Raw genomic sequence first — 13,269 nt, 5'->3', positions numbered from 1 at the left:
CTGCTACGAACTGAGCCCCGGTGACTGATGAAGACATGTCTGGAGACATTGCAGACAGTGGTGGGATACCAAACTCACTGTTGCTCACTGTATGGCCCAAAAACCACGGGTGATGGTCTGAGGTGCCATTTTCATTTCATAGAAGAAACCTTTGGTTGTCATCCGCAAGACCCTAACACTGCAATGGTACATCGACAATATTGTACACCCTGTTTTGTTGCCTATTATGACAAGCCGTCCGGGACTTACATTTCAGCAAGATAATGCCTGCTTGCACATTACGCAAGCTTCTACTGCTCATCTTTATGTTTGCCAAACCTTACATTGGCCACAGTAGGTCGCCAGATCTTTCACCAATTGAGAACGAATGGAGCATTATGGGCTGTGCCCTCCAACCATCTCGAGATTTTGACGATCTGACACGACAGTTGGACAGTATTTGACATGGCATCCCATAGGAGGACCTCATATGACTGTCAACCAATACCAAGCCAAAAAACTGCTTTCAAATTTTTCTCTGAAATTGTAATCATTTTTTGTCTGTACTTGTACATCACATGTACCAATTTCTGGCCCATTTGGGTCATTCCTTCATGGTGCATCATTTTTCTATTTCTGAGAGGTCCTTGCATCATACACTATGCTGCTGATCACAGAGAGCTTTCTGTACTCTTTGTGAGATAGGCACTGATCTCTTTGGGCACATTTCTTGTGGACATCCAAACAAAAAAGTACATGAAAGAAAATATATTAATCAGTTCATGCCGCCAAATGAAGAGTTTTTCATTCAGATGATAAAGAACTATGGTATATATCACTTCAGCACAGCTTCTCAGTTTTTCAATTAGTGTCAGATATAGAGCTTTTACAAACTGAATATAGATAAATGATTATTAGTAGATAGGTAAATATCTACTAATATAGCACACTGTTGAAGCTACTTCCATCTGCAAACCACTTGACCAATTCAATTAATAAGAGAAGGCTGGTCACTCAAATCACTACCCTGACAAAGTAATGTGAAGAGGCCACATAACAGCCTGTGCACTAGTCTGGACAGAGCGAAGAAGTAATAAATGCAGGTATATTACATGTGTAATGGATGAAAGCTTGCACAAATGCAGATGAATGCTAGTTAAAGCATTTAAAATTTATCAGTAGCATACAGAATGCAGCAGCTTTCAGCACACTATCAATCATCAGCCAAGTATTTTACCGTATTGATGAAATATCTAGAAATAGCCTTGTGAAGTGATATTAAGTGGGGTAAAAGTAAGAAACTCTTGGTACTGCGCTCAAAAGAATGTTTTAAATTAATTGGGAGAATCCTAGGAATGTGTAGTGCACCTACTCATAGGTCCTTTATGAAATTTGTTTTTGAGCATTTGAGATCCTCACAATATTGTATTAAATGACAAAATCAGAGGAATCAAGGGCATGTTGCTAGATTTGTAACCAGCTAGTACTGTCTTCATGAACATGTAATGAAGATCTCAAACGAGATTCTCAACACATTCTCTTCATGTTACACCATTGCAGACTTTTGAACAATTAATATTTGATACTGACTGCAAAACTATCCTACTTCCTCCATTGTATCTCTCATGGACAGACCATAATCAGAACAAGGAAGAAGAGAATATGGCATGTATGGAGACACTAAAAGAGTAATGTATCCTGTGATCCATTTGGGAGTGAAACAGGTGAGTAAAGGACAAATAACAATACCAGCTGCATTCCGTAATCCTGTGTACAGTGATCTTCCAGAGTGTCTACATACAGAGTAGATGTGTGTGTGTGTGTGTGTGTGTGTGTGTGTGTACATAAACTGAGCAGCACGCTCTGCACAAGCATTTCACATGTGTTTATAAAGGGTTACAAACGTACAACATCATTGTCTATGAATAGCAGTTGTTGTATGAGATATCACTGTCAATTATCAATCCTGTAAGATCAAACAATGGAGTCACAAAGGTTTTTGGAAGATAAATAAGCATCCTTCCTGAACATAACTTGTCTTTTTGTGAAATTATGTCTCATATAGGATACATCACTACTACACTGACACTATGTGGAAGACTTGGAGAAAGTTGGATGTCATACACCTATTGTGATGCCAAAACTTTACGACAGATACCTCATGCATGTAACAGTGCTAGCTCAATCTCTCTCTCTCTCTCTCTCTCTCTCTCTCTCTCTGCATGTGTGTGTGTGTGTGTGTGTGTGTGTGTGTGTGTGTGTGTGTGAGAGAGAGAGAGAGAGAGAGAGAGAGAGAGAGAGAGAGAGAGAGAGAGAGAGAGAGATTAAGTTATAATGGATGAATTTTCCACTTGCCATTGTTATATATTCACTATGAGCATTGTTTGTAAAAGTATAACTCAAATTACCTCTTTAAAATATTGTATTATTAAATAATCTGTTGTTTGTGTATTTTTATGTACAAGAGATTAAGAAACTCTAACAGTTAAAATGCTTGTCTATGTTCTGTTTGTCAGCAGTAGATTATCACATTAATCAGATGTTCTCCAACATTTGTGAGACTGAGTGTACAAGCAACACTTTCAAACTCTCAAAAGGTTATTGTATGCTAAAAAGGTTAGTAACACAAAACAGGTCTTTGAATTTAAACAGACTATTCTTAACAACAGCAGGAAATGATCTGGGTGGAGGCAGTCATCCATGTGTGAAACCAATTCTGCAAGATGCAAAGTTACATCCGGGTTGATACAATGGCACACTTAGGAGAAATGAGATGACAAATTTGAATTAACCGAATTAGTTTGTCTCTTCAGTCATTGGCAGAAATTCTTAAGATATTCTTGTTATGTTTTTCATTTGGCTCCAAGGCAAAAACATAAGAATATGTTACATGGATGTGTTTTATTATGTAAGGATCTTCTCATCAGAGCAACAGATTTTGGCTTACATCTAACATGGATATATTGGTTCCACGTTGTTGTCTATCACAACTTTGGATTTCACAATATCATTAAACTTATTGATTTTTCAAGTTACATACTTGTCTTGTCATTTTATGACTATCTTCAGTTTAGGGTTATTACTTTATTTTTGTGAATAACAGATCCCTGGATTCTTCCAGACATGAATAGTAGTAGAACTTGCTGATGTATGTTTTATTTCTTCCTATAACAATACCACATGTGGTCAGTTGTTAATGCACTAGTTCTTATTGGTATAAATATAAGGTTACAGCCAATGTGATATTTTCTAGTTATTTCAGTATTACTTTCATGATCAAAAATAATATAAATACAGTGATCTAACAGATTTCTGGATGAGGCAGGGGGACAGGGGGGAGGGGGGAGTCATGATTGCTCATGAAACAGAGATTGTAATGTGTTGCAGGATCAGAGACTGATTTTGGAAGAAGCCTTAAACCAAACACTAAACAGGTTCATATTTTCTACAGCACAATTTAGCTGACTAGATGCAAAATGGGAAAAATACAGAAACATATTTTTCTGTGCAACAACTGCCTATATATGTAATCAATCAATATGGCGTGTATGAGCTTATAGTTAGAAATGCTGTCACTGTTCTATTTTAAGTATCAACTGTTTAGTTACAATAAAAATATGGTATAAATATAATTCATATGTCATAATATGCCAAAGTTATGACTGTTACAAATGTGAGTAAAGTAATTGATGTCATAGTTTCTGCTGACATGGGTTCTAACTTAGTTACATTCTATCAGTAAATGTAACTCTGTTATGAAAGTAATACAAATTATTGCAGAAATAAATATGAACAAAAGTTGAGAAAAGAGATCAGGGGTAACACCATTCTGAAAGATTATCAGAAGAAATGGAATTTATGAAGGATTCAGTCAAAAGTCATCTAGGATACAAGTGCAAGGGGATTTATAGCAACACAATAAAAGAGGAAATCCATTGATGAAATGCCAGTAACAAACAAGGGTTGAAAACATGAAATGTTATTAGTGGCAAAGTGGGTAGTCCAATTGTAAGAGATTAGGAACAGGCAGTCTGCAAACAAACACACAAATGAGAGAGAAAATGATAACAAGAGTGAAAAACAAATTAATAAAAAAAAATAAGGAGAAAGCATCAGAAGGAATAAAAAGTCATCAATGAAATTATTATTGTTGTCTTATGTTCAGCTTTTAATTTTTCTATCGCTTGCCAAACAAATAATACCTGTAGTATAAAAACTGTATCTATTCTTGAAATTTCACCCAGAATATAGATTCATTATAGACCTGAAGAGGAAAGATGCATAGTATTCCAGTCCATATTTATTGTTATACTTTCATCTTTGCTTTTCATTTTCATGAGTTAGGTAGTCTACCCAAACAAGATGTATGTTCTTCAAACTATAATTAGTGCAGTATTTTTACTAACTTCTTACGATTTAAAAGCAACACACTTCAGATTTTCACAAAAAATCTCCACTGGACATATTTTACAGTTTAGTTTACTCAGGATGTCATTATTGATGATGACTATAACTTTGTATGTAGAGTATACTTTGACATAGTAAAATCACAGACAAATGTGAAAGAATTTCTGTAAAAAAAAAAGGGTACAGATTTTATTATGTCAAATCACAAGAGGGGAAAAAGGAGAACTTACACTACAGATATGACTAGCAGTTGTTTGTTACATGCATGTGTTCACATTTCTTGATTGGTTTCAGTCTATGAGGCAAATACACCATATTCTACCAGTTTATTAGGCAGCTATCATAACAGAAACTCTTCAAATGATATTAACATCCTACACCATCTACTGTTAATAAGTTGTGACTATTAAAAATTTTACTACTTTATTTGGACCTGATTGTTTGAGGCTGACAAGATCACTGTGTGTCTCTTGTGTCAGCTGACAGAGAAAGAAGGAAGTTGGGGGAAGTGCTGTTTACTTTAACTTTCCACTCATTTTACCACAATATGAAAAAATTCTGTGTATCCTGTAGATAATTCCGTTTCACTATTTTGGCCTGCCTTTCTAACAGTTGATGGAAAAATGGTGTATTTCAGGTTTTAGGATCTATTTACTTCTCCTTTGATACAGCTACACTTTAATAATTATGCAATAGTCAACATACATATGAAAGGCAATGTTAATTTCCAAATTGTTGATTTTCATTATCGGATCACAACTGTCACTTATTACAGCAGGCTATTTAAGTGTTGCTCTACCAAAAGCAGCTGAATAATTGAGATGAAACAGATTCTGAGTAGCAGAAATATCAGCAACTTCAAAACTAAGCTAGCAGAGGAAAGAGAGACACCATTTACCCAGCTAAAAGGTCAGAAAGCCAATGAGATGAATTTTATGTAACTGAATTGAAACATTTTGAGTACTGCTGTCATTTCAAAGATATAACCAAAGTACTAATGAACTGCCATACTGAAAATAATATTAGACTGAAACTTCTTCCTAGTTGAATTAAGTTAAAGTAGAAAGTAGAATATTTATGATATCAAATAGATAAATAAAGAAACAAAACAACATGTATGTAAGGAAAAGCACAATCTAGCCAAAGACATTTTACGCTTGAGGCAATAAATAAATAATGATGCAATAAAACATCCAGTCTACATCAGTAACGTATCCTGGAGACTAATCAACAAACATCATGACACCAGCAGCAAGGTGCAAAGGAGACCAGTCAGCATTATACATGAAGGCCACCTATTGAATGTGTCAAACATAATATGTAATTTGTTCAATACGTACTTTATATATCCTTTTGACCACCCAACCTGTGTTATAGATCTAAAGACTGAGATACCAAATAATGTCACATGTGGTGTAGAGTTCAGATTTGTAGAGGTGCATCAACAGTAGACATTTAAAGCAATACCACAGTTAAAGAATGAAAATTCATCTGCACGAGATAGCACTTGGGTATGGTATTACATAAATATGACAATGAAATCACTGCTCTCCTTATCTATCTTATTTAAGTATAGTATTAATGAAAACAAATATCCAAGTGCCTTAGAAATAAGTGTAATTGAGCCAGTCCATAAAACAGAGGTAAGGAAGAAGTTCCAAATTATAGACTGATATCACTAATCCCCACTTCCAAGAAAATATTTAAAACAGTTATCTGATACCAGCTCACAGCCTTCTTCTTGGAAAACACCTGGAAATGCACACTGCAGGAAAATCCTCAACATGTGTGAAGCTTTTGACTCAGTAAACCATGGACTTCTCTTTATACATCATTGAAACTTCTAGTGACCTGCCTGACGAATAAGAAACAGTGTACTAAACTTACATATCAAATTCATAATAAGGTTTTAGCTGGGACAGTGATAAAGGAGTTCCTCAAGGCTACATTCTTGGTCCTTTCCTTTTTGTAGCATATACTAATGACATAATACACTCCTTTAACTCACAAATTGTAAATTATACTGATGGCACCTCAGTTTCATTCTATGGCAAAGGCTGTCAGGAAGTGGAATTTATGACAACTGATGGAGTATTAGAATTAAGCATACATTTACCTGTTCAAGGACTAAATATCAATGAAAGTAAATCCCAGATCCTAACATTTGCAACTGGCAGCTCACAGTACTCATGGCTAAATGACATATGTGGAATAATGGAGGAGGAAGCAAACAGCTGTAAATACTCAGGTATCCATCTGGATTCAAACTCCCAGTGGATTAATTATATTAATGCTGTGTGTAATAAACTATGTAACATTCTGTATCTTCTTAGTTAACTGTCCACAATGATGCCCATCCTCACCCTGAAAACTGTATGCTATGAGGCAGTCTATCCCTATCTTAGCTACTGAGTAGAGATATGGGTTTTCATCTCAGATTTACACCTTAACAGAGTACTGCTACTACAAAAAAGTGTTAACAACTATACATGGAATGGGCTGTAAAGATTCTTGCCATGAAGCTTTCATAAAACAGAAATAGTTCACCATTTCCTTTTTGTATATATATGAATTAAATTTTTTTTTGCTCCCAGAAGTGATTAACTGCAGTGATATGCATGACTTCGAAAATATTTTGTTGAGCCCAACCTACATAGGTAGGAATGATCATCAAAATAAAATAAGAGAAATCAGAGCTCGAACAGAAAGGTTTAGGTGTTCGTTTTTCCCGCTCGCTGTTCGGGAGTGGAATAGTAGAGACATAGTATGATTGTGGTTCGATGAACCCTCTGCCAAGCACTTAAATGTGAATTGCAGAGTAGTCATGTAGATGTAGATGTAGATGTAGAACACCATGTCCAAAGATAACTACTTCAGGCAAGAACTTAAAATGACAGAGCAGCGTCCAAACATTGATGGGCTGAAATGGTATAATAAGGTATAGAACCCCTGGAAAAAAACCTCTGTGAGTGCATGATGGTGGGTATATCACATTGTATCAGTTATTAGAGTTTTCCCCCATTCCATTCTCATATGGGGTATGGATGAAAAACATTTTAAATGCCTCTGTGCATGCTGTAATTTATCTAATATTGTCCTTAAGATCCTTATTGGAGCAGTATGTATGGGGCTGTAGTGTATTCCTATAGTCATCTTTTGAAGCTAGTTCATGGAATTTTTTAAGTAGCTTTCTTTGAGATAATTTCTGTCTGTATTCAAGAGTCTGCCAGTTCAGTTCTTTAAACATACCCATGACACTCTCCTCTGTGTAAAACAAACATATGAGGTTCAATATCCCCCATTAATTCTATTTGGTATGGGTCCCACACAATCAAAAAACATTATAAGATTGGTGATACGAGTGATTTGTATGCAATCTCCTTTACAGACTGATTGCATTTTCCTAGTATTCTACCAATAAACTGAAGTCTTCTGCCTGTTTTATCCATGAACAAGCCTATGTGAACTTACTATTTCATGTTCCTACAAAGTGTTAAACACAGGTATTTGCATGAGTTGACTGATTCCAGGTGTGACTCACTTAGATTATAGTTAGAGGATACTACATTTTTGTTCTGTTTTGTGAAGTGCACAATTTTCTATTTATGACCACTTAAATCAAGTTGACATTCTTTACACCACTTTTAAATCTTATTAATGTCTGACTGAATATTTGTACAGCTTCTTTCAGATTCTTCTGCATTATATACAACTACATCATACACAAAAATTCTGAGATTACTATTAATATTGTCCCCAAGGTCATTAATATGCAGGTAGATAGTAAATGAAGTTTCAATGTCAAAACACTGTAATAAAAGATTCAGCCCAAAACAAAGAAGATAAGCCTTTCTCCTGGTGCTGTAGCTATGCAGAATACTATTGCTTTTAAACTGGGATGGGTTATTAATAACAAATTTCATATGTCAATATATACATTGTGTAGCTAATTTGATAATTCCTAAATCTTTAAATAAATGTCTGCAAGATGATCTTTTGCAGACTCCAGCAATTATTCTGATTATATGCTTTTGTGTAATGAATACTTTGTTTTGTTAATGGTGAATTACCCCAAAATATGATGCCATACAAAAGCAGTGAATGGAAATAGGCATAGTACGTTAATTTACTGATATGTTTATTGCCAATTATGCAATAATCTTAACAGCATAAGCAGCAGAACTAAAACGTTTCAGCATATCATCAATGTCTTTCTTCCAATTAAATCTCTCATAAAGGCATACTCCAAAAATTTTTGAATATTCTGCTTTAGCTACAAATTTCTGTTCAAAGTCTAAATGTATTAATGCTGTTATGCCATTTATGGCCAAGAACTTCATATACTACATTTTATCAAAATTTAAGCAGAGTTCATTTGATGAGAACAACTTAATAATTTTCTGAAAGACAATGTTTAAAATGTCCTCAGCTTATTCTTGTTTGTTGGGTGTGATTAATATACTTGTGTCATCAGTAAAAAGAAATACCTTTGCATCTTCGTGAATATAAAGTGACAAGACATTAATATATGTTAAGAACAATAAGGGAGCAAAAACTGAATCCTGTAGGACCCCAATCTTGATACCTCCCACATTTGAGGAATCTGCTGATTTTTCCGCATTATGTGGACTGTGTATTTCAACCTTCTGCATTCTTCCAGTTAAATATGAACCATTTGTGTACTGTCCTACTCATACCACAATACTTAACCTTATCTAGAAGAATTCCATGATTTACACAATCAAAATTCTTTGAGATATAAAAAAATCCCAGTGGATCATGTTTAGTTATTCAGAGCACTTACTATTTGGCCAGTGAAACAACAGATAGCATTTTCTGTTGGAAAGCCTCTCTGAAAACCAAACTGACGTTTTGTTAGTGCTGTATTTTTACAAATATGTGAAGTTACCCTTGAAAACATTAATTTTTCAAGAATTTTGAATAAAGCTGTGAGAAGTGAGATTGGGCAGTAGTTATTGGCACCAGACCTATGCAACAGTTTAGTGAGAGCATATTTCAGTCTCTCATGTTTCAGACCCTGTTCCAGTGAGCTGTTAAATTTGTGGCTGAGAATCCTACTTACCTGTTGGAAACAAGCTTCTACTACACTGTTGGAAATACCATCAATTACATGTGAGCATTTATTTTTGAGTGAGTTTATTGCTTTCCTAATTTCAGAAGGAGGGATGGGTGGAATTTAAATTTTATCAAATTCACAGGTATTGCCTCTTCCATAAAAGCCTTGGCTTTTCTAATGAACATCTCAGTTTTATTTTTTCCATAACATTTAAAAATAGTTATTAAAATATTTTCATGTCTGGCGATTTAATAAAAAAAACTTCTCATTCACCTTGATTGTAATACAGTCTTCCTGTGCTCTTGGTTGTACTGTTTCCCTTTGAAGAATACTCCAAATTGTTTTAATTTTATTAGGTAAGCACATCCATCATGGCAAGGTTGTACCACATCAGAAGGAAAAAATAGTTTTCAATTGTCCTGAAGCCAAAAACCGTATAAAAAGCAACAATTACACTGATTTAACAATTCAATCAGTTAATGAAATGATGTAAATCGTGGAAAGTAATTGAAAAATCAAAAATCACTGTATAATGTCTCAAATAAGTAATGCAGATAATGAAATTAAATCTATATGGGCAATAGTTAAAAGAGAAACTACAAAATCAGTCAAGGAAAGTGAGTACCTTATTATTAAAGAAAATATCTAAATAATAAATGATACAAGCAAGGTAGTCAATGTCTTTATTAATCACTTCATTGAGGTAGCCCAGAAGATTGACATTGACAGTTCAAACGACAAACAAATAAATTATATTAAAAACAAAGATTCCAAGACTTACCAAGCAGGAAAGCGCTGGTAGACAGGCACAATAAAATAACACACAAACACACACACAAAATTTCTAGCTTTCGCAACCAACGGTTGCTTCTTCAGGAAAGAGGGAAGGAGAGGGAAATACCTCCTTTCCCTCTCCTTCCCTCTTTCCTGAAGAAGCAACCGTTGATTGCGAAAGCTAGAAATTTTGTGTGTGTATATTTGTGTGTTATTTTATTGTGCCTGTCTACCAGCACTTTCCCGCTTGGTAAGTCTTGGAATCTTTGTTTTTAATATATTTTTCCCATGTGGAAGTTTCTTTCTATTTTATTTAAAACAAATAGATTATGTGCATGAAGCAATGCCAAATATGTGCAGGCAAATTACAATAACTCCATGTGCTTCCAAGATGTTAAGAATGTAATTACTTCCTTCAAAATCAAAGACTCTCCCTGAGTTTATAACACCTCAATTAAAGTACTATAATCCTGTTCTTCACATTTATGCAATGTTTTCAATCACATGTACAACACATCATTATCACAGGAGGTATTTCCAAACATTCTGAAATATACTATCATCAGAACCTTTAACAAGAAAAGTAGTAAGACAGATATTAATAATTACTGACCAGGCTCACTCCTTTCCTCCTTCTTGAAGGTAATGGAAAAAATTACATATGCAAGAATCATAAAAAAAGTATCAGAAGCAAGATACTTAGTCATTCTTAATTTTGACTTCAAAAGGGTTCCTTCTCCACATGATATTTTTCAATTTAGTTTTCAGAGTATACAAAAATATAATGAAAAAATATTGCAAACTGATATCTTCTGCAACTTTTCAAAGGCATTTTATTGCGCAGTTCACGGTATTCTTCTAGAGATGCTAAAATATTATGGTATCAGAGATCTTACATTTTCATCCTGGCCAATTAAAAGGATGCAGAGTGTTGCATTAAGGGGGAATAATCACTACATGTGCACCACAGAGATTGATACTGGAAACACTTTTGTTCTCGTTATATATAAATGATCTTTCATAATACAGACAAGAAGCAGAAATAGTTCTCTTTGCTGATTATGCAAGTATCTCAATCAAGCCTAATGGGGTAACTTCAAAATTTTAAAATGTAAATAACATCTCTTGAAAATTATAACTGGTTCTTGACAAATGAAATGTCACTGAATTCAGAAAAAAACACAATAACTGCAATTCAGTGCTACAACAGGTCTGCTCACACCACTGGAAATAATGCACAAAGGTAAATCAATAAATTAAACATAATGTTGTAAATTCTTAGACATTTATACAGATAATAAACTGAACAGGAAGTCACATGTTACATGTCACATATATTACACAGCTAAGCTCTGCAACTTTTGAAGTACTGGTTTTATCAGATTTTTGAGGTGAAAATGTAAAACAAATTGGAATTATTTGCCAATTTTCATTCACACATTCACATGTGGCATGTCTTACACATGGCAGACTGTCAGAACAGGCAAAGGGAGGTGCAAGGAACATCAGTGACACATCCACATAAAAAAAAAAAAAAAAAAGACCACTATTGTGGTGCAAATGTCAAGTTTCTGAAACAGCACAAAAGCATAATTAAGGTGTCTACTGAAATAAAGTAGTCAGAAAACCTAATACTCTGGGCTGGTGCTTGAAATTTTAAGCAGTGCTTGGAGATTGGTACTCAGTTTATTAAGATCTTGCCAGTCATCGCACCCACTAGAGCTGGGAAACAATGAGAAAATTTGTGCTTCATGGAACATCAATGCAGCCTTTGAAAAGCAAAAGACCATGAAAAGGTACAGTGGGCATAAGTAGTGGTGTGAAACCAGCAATAGATCACAAGCTGGTTGAAGTGCAGGCAGGAAGTACACATAACAGTAAAAGTCACAGTACATGAACAAGATGGCTGGGTCACTAATGAAAAGAACTTGCAATCACACAGTGATAACCTGAGAGATCACATAGTTTGACAACTCATTGTCTTCCTTGTACTGTTTGTTGTCAAAAACAACTTGAGAACAACATTCAAAAAACTTATTTATGAATGAAATGCTGCCCCAGATGGTAATACATTCTTCATTTTGGCCCACAACTGGTTTTGGCTTTTATATTTAAGCTCTTTTCAGATTAACTTGAATATGGTTTAAATTTAAAAGGTGAAACCAGTCATGGACCAAAGTAAAGAACATATTAGCAATTGGAGCAACTAGACATTAATTCAGTATATGGTTGCAGAGTAACAGCACCATCTAAACACGGAGAAGCTAATAATTCCTAAATATACTAATAGGTGGAGAAATGATTTACACTATCCATCTCTCAGTCTTAGTGTAGGACAGAAAGGAGTAAGGCATTTAGCCACAAAAATCTTTGAGCTCGTACCCAGTGATTCTGTGCAAGAGGGAGGGGGGGGGGGGGGGGGGGGGGGAGGGGGGGACCTTAAGAAATCGTGCAAATGGTCAGAACATTGTCATTGATATTTTCTGTTGAGATAATGTACTATAATAGTAAAAGTGACTCATCCGATATGATAACAAGAGGTCACATTTATGGTACATAGAACATGCAAATAACTAACCAACTAGCTAGCTACTAGGTGCACTGAGTCTACCTTCATAAATATTATAAACAGATACACTGGTATTCTCATTTATCTCTTATTAAATTTTTGCAAGGTACCAACCAACTGTAATCACTGTGTCATGAAGGACGAAGGCATACACCACCAGACACTTTTACCTTGCATCAAGAAACCACTGATTTCATGCTCACTGATTGCAAATGGCAACACAGTCACGCATCATCTGTAAGGAAATAAGTGCAAACCCATTATATAGAGGCCATCAATCAACAAGCAGGGCAGAAAGTTCCAGCCAGCATCAAAGTTTGACCCCAATGCCCACAAAAATCAGTGCCTCAGATGATCACCAGCCAATAGCAGGAACTAGTGAGTGAGAAGAATTGTATTCAATTGAGCTTGCACACTAAAAATGACTTGTAAAACTTGCCTGTATATACCCCTGGACTGTGGT

General features: G+C 35.0%; 1 protein-coding gene across 2 annotated transcripts in view; it reads right to left on the bottom strand.

The window, feature by feature from the left end:
• Positions 1–3,090: 3,090 nt before the first annotated feature.
• LOC126298905 (solute carrier family 35 member E3-like) overlaps positions 3,091–13,269 on the bottom strand; it is a 162,807-nt gene continuing 152,628 nt past the window's right edge. The window contains exons 7-8 of one of the 2 annotated variants that reach the window (XR_007552693.1): positions 9,737–9,882; positions 3,091–3,144 (exon numbers count right to left, since the gene is read on the bottom strand). The gene's annotated coding sequence lies outside the window, so the exon portion shown is untranslated. Of the gene's footprint in view, positions 3,145–9,633; positions 9,883–13,269 lie in introns of those variants that run through there. The other variant, XM_049990445.1, reaches the window with a different exon arrangement.

This window comes from Schistocerca gregaria, chromosome X, assembly GCF_023897955.1.
Source record: "Schistocerca gregaria isolate iqSchGreg1 chromosome X, iqSchGreg1.2, whole genome shotgun sequence".
Classification (NCBI taxonomy): domain Eukaryota; kingdom Metazoa; phylum Arthropoda; class Insecta; order Orthoptera; family Acrididae; genus Schistocerca; species Schistocerca gregaria.
This window is presented reverse-complemented; position numbering and strand designations above follow the sequence as displayed.